This window comes from Thermobia domestica, chromosome 11 (assembly GCF_964235325.1).
Source record: "Thermobia domestica chromosome 11, izTheDome1.hap1.1, whole genome shotgun sequence".
Classification (NCBI taxonomy): domain Eukaryota; kingdom Metazoa; phylum Arthropoda; class Insecta; order Zygentoma; family Lepismatidae; genus Thermobia; species Thermobia domestica.
The window spans coordinates 213,720,925-213,732,735 of NC_137464.1; positions in this window are offsets into that span (position 1 = coordinate 213,720,925).

Below are 11,811 nucleotides of genomic sequence, written 5' to 3' on the forward strand. Positions count from 1 at the left end.
ATTTTTGCATAAAATTGTAAATGGCCATATATCATGTGAACAGTTATTAAGTCAGATCAATTTTCGCGTACCCGCTAGAACAACACGATCTAGTGATTTCTTTTACACTCGAGCTGCGAGAGTTAATATTGTCCAAAGGTCCCTTCTAAACCGAATTGTTAGCACGTATAATAAGTTATCAGAAACTGTAGACGTTTCTTCAAATGAGCATACCTTCAGATCATCTATAAATAAACTTTGTAATGTTGCCATTGTACTGTACTATCTTGATTTCAAAATTGTTATTCTATTGTTATGTTACATAATTGTTAAAATGTTTCAGTGTAAAATGACCTAGTGCTGTATCTGAAACCTATTATAAATAAATAAATAAATAAATAAAATAAATAAATAAATAAATAAATATGCAGTGGCAGCTTTTGAGGAACATATGACTAATAGAATAAGCTATAGAATATCTATGGAGATGTACACCTCCCTGCTCGGCAGAGCACAATACTTCATAAGAACCACTTGGTGAACCTTTTCTTTAATTCTACTTGACAATTCAGAATAAGGTTACAATACTTCACAATTCACAGGAATCACTTGGTGAGTCTTCTTCATAACTATTTGATAAACATATTTTTGTCGCATTAAACTAAGACAAGAATAACACCTTGTATGATTAACATCTTATACATACTCAGTACATTAAATAAGTTTTCCCTTCCCTTAGTTTTAGGAGATAAAAATTTATTTTTTACTGGTATGGATTTAGAAATTAGCTGGATAAAATAAGCAAAATCATTGAGTAAGTGCTAGCAAAAGTTGGAAAGACAGGACCCAATACTAGAGCTAGTTAAAACGACGTGAATAGTGACTACAGTATCAAGAAGGGAAAAAATATATATTTGTGGATGTAATACGAGGTAGAAGGTAAAATAGGGAACTGATGAAGAAGACGCAATTGAATAGGATATTTAGAGAGAGTAATTCTTATCAAAACTAAGAGATTTCAATAAATAAGACTTCTGATATTCCACCCGTATTTATTTTATTAGACTGGCGTTTCAAATGCACTGACTGCGTTTTTTCTTCCGAGTTATAATAATTCGGGATTGTTAAATATTTGACATCAAATTTATGACAATGTAACAATTAAAATGAAAACACAGTAATTGTACAACAATTCCCTGAATAAGTACAACTCTGGATACGCATGGAATATCAAAAGTCTTATTTTATTAAAATACAAACTTCTTCATGAAAATTATTTGGTAAGTTTAAGAGTTGAGTTGAGTTGATTTTAAGTTTAACGTCGCTTTGAGCAGCGAGGCTATATGAGACGGGAACTACTGATTAACGTGGAATCCGAACCACATAAGCTCTCGCCGAGAATCGAACCCGGGTCTCCCACGCCGAAGGTGCGTACGCTAACCGCTTAGCCACGAAGGATCTCTAAGGTATGTTTAAGAGATTTTATTAAATATAATTGTTCTCGGGCAGTTAGTCAGATGAATTCCTCGTCGTCCAATGTTTCGAGAACTGACAACATAGTTCTCGTCTTCAGGGTAAAGTATAAGAGACAGAAAGGATTTGGAGTTTAATTGGTCAATGGCGACGTCCAATCAGCGTTAGTCTGTGGCCTCAATTGGACATCACCATTGACCAATCAAACTCCGCACCTTTCCTGCCGGCACCCATATAATAAAGGCTTCTGTTTTTGGTCTCTCATACTTTACCCTGAAGACGAGAACAATGTTGCCAGTTCTCGAAACGTTGGACGACGTGGAGTTCACCTGCCTGATTCCCCAAGAACAACTGACACCAGGAAAGCTTAAGTTCTTAAGAAATTACTTGTTTGAAGTTTAGCATTCCTTTTCAGCACTGAGGATATGTGATTTGTTGATTTACAATGTAAAGTGGAATACGAAACACCGTAGTGCATCCCACCAGGAATGAAACTCAGAAACCACGTGCACCAAAGACGCACGCGTTAGCCACCAACCACATAATTTTCAGAGAACAGAGAATAGAACAGAGGGCTTGCTAGGAGATTAGAAGAGGGTTGACTTCCAAAATTTATGGCAAATGTCTTTCCAGTAATAATTGTAGAATACATATGATAATGATAATTTAAGAAAACTGAAAATTTTAGCTATTTCAGTGCTTGATGTTTGGATCTCCTTCTAAGGCAGTTAAATATTTTAGCGAGTCACATCAAATCAAGCTTGTTTTTACTGCTGCCAGTGTATAGAAGTAAGCATGTAAACCTTTTGACATTTTATACATTTCTCAAACGTGTTATAATTTCTCTTTCCATATTTGACTAGTAAATCCTTTCTCTTCCATTCATAATTTTAAACTATCAAACAGCCATTACCTTTATTAAATATTTCCTTGAAAGTGGAAATAATGTGTGAACCATTTTAATATTTTAGAGAGCAGAGCGCAAAGTGTAAATGGTCCACCTGGAGGCCTCACGTCTTCTCCAGCAGAGATCTATAAGCTTCCGAATGAAGCGGTGAAACATTTATGTCACTCGAAGCGATTCTGCCATTAACGTTTGAAGAGAAAAAGAAGAAGAAGAAGGGAAAAGGCGGCCAAAAGAAAAAAAGAATTAACTTCCCTCACTCCTTTAAATTGAACGACACGCTCGTGCACTGAATGTAGATACGGAAATTACGTTTCAGATGAGATTGTGGGATTGCATTTAGTCTTCACACACTAGCTAAAGAAGGTGGAAAGTGATTTTAGTCGAGAAAAAACGGAAATGAAATCCTCGAGATATATATATATATATATATATATATATAATACGTAAAATTATATTAACAGTAGTCTTTCTCTTTCTGTAAATTTGTTTAATTTCACTTTTACTGAATCGTTATACAAAATATTGATGAAGTTAATGTTAGTATAAAACTTCCAGGTTTAATTCAGCCAAATCTGTTAGCTTAGGTTTTGTTCATTTTCCAACCTTTTTTTTTTATTTTTTTTATTTTATTTTATTTTATTTTTTTATTTTTATTTATTTATTTATTTATTTATTTATTTATTTATTTTTTTTGCTAGTTCTTCAAAATTGCAACTCATCACTTACTAACAACGACGTGATTCAATATATTCATTAACTTACATTACTGTTTTATTGTCTTCGCAACTGGTACACTGTAAATTCTCCCATAACATCATACATTACCATTATCAATATTTCTCAATTCTATTAAACTCAAATATCACTAGATTCCGTTCTAACATCAAACTAAACATTTTCCGTTTACAAATCAACAACAAAACTTTACTCCATTTTACAAATCAACGACCTAAACTGTCCCTAGGAATATAAACATCTCTTTTCTTCCTCTTCTTCTTTATGCCTAGTGCTTTATTATTTTCTCAACGTTTATAACCTATTCCCATAAACATCTTTAATTCCTACTCCTAACAGTTAAGAACAATGCATTTTACTAGATTTCAATGGCGGTGATTTGAGAGAAGTTATATCAGCAAAAATTTTATCGCTACAAGCTGATGATAGGAAGCTATATACAGGGGTCGTACACATATTACGTAACGCTATATTTAACCAATTTTTATCCCCTCCCTCCCCCTTGCCAGACTTCGTAACGCAAGACGAAACACCTCTCCCTTTTGTTAAGTAATACTTTTTTGATTTTTTTTTTCACCAATTTTGCTTATTTTGGGGATTATTACAATAAAAAATATTTTTAATGGTAGTACTTTTTATTACAAAATGCGCGTATTCTGAATATATGTGTAGTGTTTTTCGCCAACATATCAAAGTATTAGAAAATTGAAATATCGTAATAACATTTTAACCCCATAAGGTTGTTTAATTAATCTGTCTGTCGTTTTTCCAAGGGTATCGCACCCGTCCATTTTATGTTTTCAATGGTTAGCAAGGAGTAAATGCTGCCGAGAGATACAGGTGAAACAGGTTTCAAAGAACTGACATCGACTTTTTTTTTTTTTTTTTTTTTTTTCGGGATACAGGACGCTTCTTGCATTTGAAGTTCGCCAATGTCGATGATGAAAGTACCTCTCTTCCTCGTCGTCCACAGATTCGAAGTGGCTGCACACGTGAAGGAGCAGGGACATATCGTTTATGAACAAGTTTTCAAGCATCTTCTTTGGATTTGGGACATCAGTTTACCCCTTTTCAAATTCTTGTCTTAAATCAGTGCCAGAATGCGAATAAATTCGATTTCTCCAGAAATATTCAAATCCAACAATTAAAACAAAAGAAAATCAGTACCAAATGAATATCCGACCAATTAAGTTTTTAATTTCTTACTTTGTTCTGCAAATCGTGGATCGTTCCGTCGCGGGAAATATTATTTCACGGAAAAGAGTTTCTTCTCTTTCATATGTGAATCGCTTAGAAGAATAGAATAGGTCAAATAAAAGTTTTAAATAATATTCTCAGAAACAGCGATACGAGTGGAAATGCGGACATTTTCAAGTGGTGGTTACGATCACAAACAACTAAGTCCAGAAAAGAGTGTGCCGCAAATACAATGCTGCGATAGCCACGAAAGGAGTTGTATTGTATTATAATTCACGCAGGGTTCGTCACTAGTCATGCTTTTGTCTAGTAGCTTCTTCGAATCTCTTCTTCTGACTTCATTTTTATATAGGCTATATGTTCTCAATTTCCCAAAACAATAGAAATATTTATTTATAAAAATGAAAAGAGCTGAATATTTTTTTTAAAAAAAGGTTGCATATAAACCTGACAACAAAATAAAAATTACAGCAAAAAAAAAAAACATGCGTTACGTAACGAAGACGTAAACCCCCTCCACCCCCTTGTCACATTTCGTAACGCAAGGCCGAACTCCCTCCATTTGCCGCGTTACGTAATATGTGGACGACCCCACAGCTTCAGAAAGACGTATACAAGAATCAGTACATTAGGTAAGCTTTCTTTCCTTAGTTTATAGCGATAATATTTATTTATTTATTTATTTTGCCGATGTGACTTCGTCAAGAGCTACCACCGCCGTGTCTGTCAATAAAGTTCACGAACTCAGCGCGGTAGAAGCGTTAAGAGTCTTCATCCCGGCGAAATTAAAATACCGCTAATTTTACAGTAATTATGCGATATCTTCAAATAGATAAAAGATAATCGAAATGTGGAACAAGAGCGCCTTAGACAATATTATTTTACATGAGATACCTTTATCACGACTCACTTATCTGCTTTCGATTTCGAGCCATTTTGAAAATCGGCATTTATTTTCGCGTTTCTAAGCAGCTGAAAACGGAAAGCTACTAGGTGACTTGTGATAACGGTACCTCACGCAAAATAATATTGTCTAGGGCGCTCTTGTTCCATATTTCAATTATCTTTTATCTATTTGAAGATATCACATAATTACTGTAAAATTAGCGGTATTTTAATTTCGCCGGAATGAAGACTCTTAACAGAGCAAGTCAAAATGATGGACCCGAAACATATGTTATTGTGAGATATGCACTTCGAAAGGTTTAACTTTCAAAGTTTAGCTTCCACGCAGTGTTTCCATTTTCTACCGCTAAGAGTCAGCAGTGAGCGTGAAGTGAATTGCTGATATTGGCCGCAATATGCCATAAAAGGTTTGGCAGGTGGGAGAGTGTCAACTTGATGTGTGCCGTGTTACGCGAAGTGCTCACATAGAACACTTATATGTTTGAAAGAAACTTTGTCAGATACCTTTCTTAGCATATGTCTCACAATAAGGTAAGTTTATTAGATTTCACATGATAAGTTTCTGAATTGGGTTCATCATTTTGACTTGCCCTGTATATTTCACTGTTGACTATCATTTCGGTAGGCTTTCAAAGCACTGCCCATGGAAAACTACTCTTCGTCACCAGTGCCTAGTCTGCCATCTTATTACTGATAATATCTTTAATATCATCCAACATTTCTTTAGGGTAAATCAGGTGAGTACGAAGAATGTTAAATCTCAATTACTATTTGTTTGTCGTGTTATTTGTACGTTGCTCTAATTAATTGAAATAATCATCATTGACGATGATTACATTTGCTGGTTTGGCGTGGCATTATATATATATATATATATATATATATATATATATATATATATATATATATATATATATATATATATATATATATATAAAATTAAAAATTTTATCCATCATAGAAGTTCATATCTAACAGATATTAAAAAATTAAAAATTAAAAGCACATAATTGGAAATAATTATGGCTTTCAGTTTCATTAATTTCATTTTTACTAAGTGTCAGTTTTGTGTAGCAATAGTAACTTCTCATAATAATCGATTAATTTTCCCAATGTCTTTAATTTTATTCATTAACTTCCAGAAATCCCGACAATTCACATTGCATAGTAGTGAAAAGTGTCATGTTTGATTTTAATGGATTAATTTTGAAACTAGTTTTAATTTTTACTTTTCTCTGACGTTAATTTATAATTTATTCAATTATTTTTTCATAGACTTAATTTTTAATTTTAATCTGTTAAAGTTTGCATTACCTTTTTCAATCCTGTGTCTATTTGCTGACTATGGTGTATAATATATAATAAAGCCATTTCTTTTGGACTTGTACATGTAAATTTGTTCCGTGAATAGCTTATATTTAAATACAAATTAATTATACCATACCACACTTTCTTTCTTAAACATATATACTGTATGTGGTCGCGTCAGTCGTTCAGGGATTTGAAGCTTCGTGGAAATGATTCTCGGATGTAAGCTTTTAATATGAATGGTACGTTTTATTTGGTGAAATGATAAGCGAGTATGAAACCGTACAAAATCACAGCGCTATCCTTTTCTGTGACAATCACGTACTAAATGTATCGTTCGGATGCATCCAGAAAATTTGTACCACATGTAACTATCTTCTATATATATATATATATATATATATATATATATATATATATATATATATATATATATATATATATATATATATATATATATATATATATATATATATATATATATATATATATATATATATATATAATATGACTTCTCTCCACGCCCTCTTTCCTCTTGTATGGTTGTGATCGTTGTTAGGCAACTGAAGCTTAACAATTTAATCAGAGAAAGAAATGTGAATTCAATCAATCGTGAAACTGACCGAAACAATTGAATTGATTCTGCAGACAAATGCCATGCAAACTGTTAGTTGTGTTTCAGAAGATACTTCTTTTTCAATAATCAAACTTATTTGAACATGTAGGATTATCATGAAAAGGTTTTTTCTTTATTTTCTTTTTTAAGTTGAACATTGTATCGGTAATTTAATTAGTTCAAATAGATTTTCCTGGAATTGCACTTTGTATAAAATGACAACTGTGTAGCAATAGTTACAGTTGATTGACTGCAGATTCATTTTCTACATGCATATAACTCTTTTGTTTTGCCCATATAATACAAAGTAGAACAAATAAACTCATGTGCTTAACAAATCGTGCTTTACTTTTTTTTTCCTTTTCTTTCTCGGAAACTATATGGTTGAAGATAAAGAATTCAAACCAGCACCGGGATTGAGGGAGGTATATATATATATATATATATATATATGTCACACCAGGAGTAAAAGTGTGGGGTAACGCCTAGCGACGCCATCCACCCACTTCCAAAAGATATGTAGGGCGTACCTCCAGTTTCTAAAAAAAAATTACAATGGGCAAAGATAGGCAGGGGGAACGGTGTGACATGATGTCGCTACCTACCGTCCCTCTACCTTTTCAGATCCACTTTTACCCCTGCGTCACATATATTCTCTGCACTTCATTTGATCTCAGCTTCTCAATATTTTCTAGGCCATCATAATCTGGGCGAATGAGTTAGAGGACGAACATCAATCTCATGAGCTTATCTGTAAAGATATTGATTATACATCTAAGATAAAAACTTTCACTAAGGTTTGGATACCTCTGTTATGCCATGAATCGTGTGAGCCCGCCAAGCTGGACCAGTACCAGCTGGACGCTCTTCCATCGATATTTGGTAGGACTAACCAATGATACACCTTAGTTAGCTGGATTAAAGTATTGCAGCCCGTTCAGCACTGAGGCTATGTAAGACATAGATCTACACCTTAAGAGGCAGTATATAGCAAAAAATGAGGTGTTGAAATAACACAAAATGACTACCACTTTAGCGTGTTAGTTGTGTGTCAATTCAGCACAAAGACATCGCCTTCCGAGCATATCAAAAATAACTAGTTACTACCTGTGAGAATATGCATTGGTATTTATCGTTTAATATGAGCAAAGCTTTCCGAAATATCTTTGGCATTTCTGCCAAGTAACAAATAATATTCTATGTTTTCAGTAATCGGTTACAATAATATTGTTGTAAACCTGTGAATCATCTGATAACAGTTACACAAATAGCTGTGCTTCCATCTGTTTTCTTTATCTGTTATTCTTGTGTCTTTGCATATATGAACATGAGATGGCAGAATTGTTGCCTGTGTTACTGTTGTCAGACGATTCACAGGTTTACAACAATATTATTGTAACCGATTACTGAAAACATAGAACATTATTTGTTACTTGGCAGAAATGCCAAAGATATTTCGAAAAGCTTTGTTCATATTAAACGATAAATACCAATGCAAATTCTCTGAGGTAGTAACTAGTTATTGTTTATATGATCGGATGGCGATGTCTTTGCGCTGAATTAACACACAAGTAACACGCTAAAGTGGTCATTTTGTGTTATTTCAACACCTCATTTTTTAATACAGTGTAAGACTGAGTTTGAAGGCTTAGACTTAATGTGGACCATAAACACCTTTCTTCACTATATACTTCACTGGAAAACTGGCACTTAAAATTTAAAAATAGGCAATAAAGTAGGCACTAGAATGTAACGAAGATAAATACTCGATAGGATTAAAAATAAATTCAAGTCATAGACACTGTTCAAAGAATACAGAAACATATCTGTTTGTTAATATATTATTTACTGTATATATAAAAAGGAAGCTTGTCATGTATAAAATGTATATTTGATAATTACATTCTCTACAGCATTTTGTCACTACACAGAACAGTCCAAATTTTATACACTTATACGCGCAGCAATCCAAAGTTTTACAACACTATCAGTACACATAGCAATTCAAAGTTTTATTTTATTTTATTTATTGAACGAACTCCCAGATACAGTCTAACTTTGCCATTTTACACAGGGAAATAACAAAGAAAGAAAAAAACAAGACAACAATAACAACAACATAAAACAGTGTCAAAAGAGAGTGTTAAAGATTTACATCATCTGATCACTACAAACAACACTTAAATTTCTCGGAAGAGGCAGAATTCTTTCTTGAAATACTAAATTATAAATTTTCCCCAATAAAGTCTTATTTTAAAGAAAATAAATAAAATAGGCAACATTAGTCACTAACGTAATTATTTAGGCAGGAATAGGTGAAACAGGCAAAATAAAATTTGCTTAAATTGGAACTATAATCCTCCATATAAACTTTAAAATGTTATTTTTTGTCATATCTTTAATATTAAAGAATTGGCATTTTGCCTAACATCCGGTCTCTAGTAATAATATTAAATTATCAAAATCGCTGACTGATAATACAAGTGTGTATATTTCTGAATATTTTTTTTTTATTGGATAAACTTAACTACCTCAAGTAAATTTATTATGTATTCCCGTGTATGACTTACTCCGTAGAAACCATCAAATTTACATCATCCACATGTAAGTAATTGTTTCAATCCATTTAATGATATACAGTGTGTTAATGAACAATACCGACAAACTGTAAGAGGTGATTCGACCCATCAAAATAAAAGAAAAAAAAGTTCATATGGACCTATGGCGAAAAGTGCATAGTTTCAGAGCTAGGGCTGTCCCAAAATCGCGAAAAAGCCAAATTGCAAGAGGCCCTATTTCGAATTCGAGAAACTGTGGATGATGGTCCTTATTAGCGTAAAGGAAGTCACGCATACGCAATCCAAAAATGCATGATAGTGTCTGATGAAGCCAAAGTGTTAGTTGGCGAAACTGTAACATGCATGTAGTTTTTAAATATGAATATATTGTTTTGCTTAGCAAATAGTTTGTTTGTGTTTAAGTATATCCAAAGCAATGTTTATTATGGTTTACGAAATGTGTTGCCTTCAGTAGGAGGGGAGGGGGAAGAGGAGTATAGCAGATTTGAAATTGACAGAAACATCTGTGGAGCGAAATAGTGTTTGCTACTGGATCGGAAGGTGAACTTTTTTTTTTTTTTTTTTTTAAGAAAAAGCGTATTTGTTGTGACTCTTCCTGACTGTTAAAGTGTAACCCGAACTACATGATCTCTCATCGGAAATTAAACCCGGATCTCATACATCAATGTTGGGTACGCTAACCATTTAACCGCGAGGGAGCGCGCGAAGTAATGATATTATTGATGTTAAAATCTGAATAATAGGAGCAAGGAAGGATGTTTGTTATATATGATATCCAAAAATTCGTGAAGTGATTAAGATTCCAAGGAAAGTGAAGAGGTAGAGGAGATACCATTGTGTGACCACCATGAAATCGATGATTTGACACCAGATTTTTTTTTTTCTTTCTTTTGGTGAAAGATGATAATCCTATTTACTTGACTGTCTGTGCCAAACAATAACCGCAACGAAAGAAGCAATTCCGTAAATAAAACTAAAATGTCACCAAGCAAACACTTATTTTTACTAATCTGTGGTATAGTTCGACAGCATAACATTCTCTTCATCAGATACATTGTCATAAGTAATTTCAAAGCTATAATGAACAGTCAATTGAACTATTAGTTTGATATACACTGAAAATGGTGGTGTGAACTGAAAACAGATGGAATTGTAAACATCGTACGCATTGAGATACACTAAAGGTTCTAAATTTTTGACATTGTATCTTGATAAAATACATTACATACATTGTTACTTCAAAATGTAATGAAATAAATTTTAAGAATCGTGAGGTCTTTCTGAGAGTATAGATATGCATATTGGTTGTTTGCATGGCAAAATGAATAATACATTTGGATTTGTAATACAATTTAGAAGTGGAAATAGCTATTAAACAACGAATGAAAATGTCTACTCTATTAAATTAATCAAATAGAAGTCTTACCAAAAATTCCTAAATCTACAATTTCATTTCATATTATTATTTTTATTATTATAATTAATATTATACACGATCGTAGAATAGTAAAAATGAACAATTCGTGTAAGCACATAACTCTATCCATCGCGTTACACTCTGGAACTTATTACATGAATAACTGACTTTGTGACCAGAGCTTAATACACTTATTTATAAAACTAAAATAAAGTGTTAGTTTCGAAAACTTATCGTTGTCTTCAGCAGACACTCAATAAAAGAAAATATTACGAACACATAAATATATACCCAAAAATAAAAGGCCTAACACACCTTATTTGTTTGGAGAGCCATCTAGTACAACCAGCCACCTGACTGGATTCTTCTACCTGACTGGGGGCCCCGGTGGCTCAGTGGTAGAGCGTTCACCTCTGGTGCATGGAGTCCCAGGTTCAAATCTTGCTCCCGCCAAGTGAACTTGGTAGTGGACAAACACCGTGTGCGTGGGTTTCCTCGGGGTTCTCCCGTTTCCTCCCACTTTCTTCATTCCACCATCTCATTCCTTTCTCATTATCACCGTCTTCTTTAGCCTAGCCGGCATAACCGTGGGACGTAATACTCAAAAATTTCATTTCTGTTACCTGTCCACCTGCTGTTTATCTTTTCCAGACTAGCATCTTTCCATCCACCTGTTGTTTATCTTTTTTAGGCT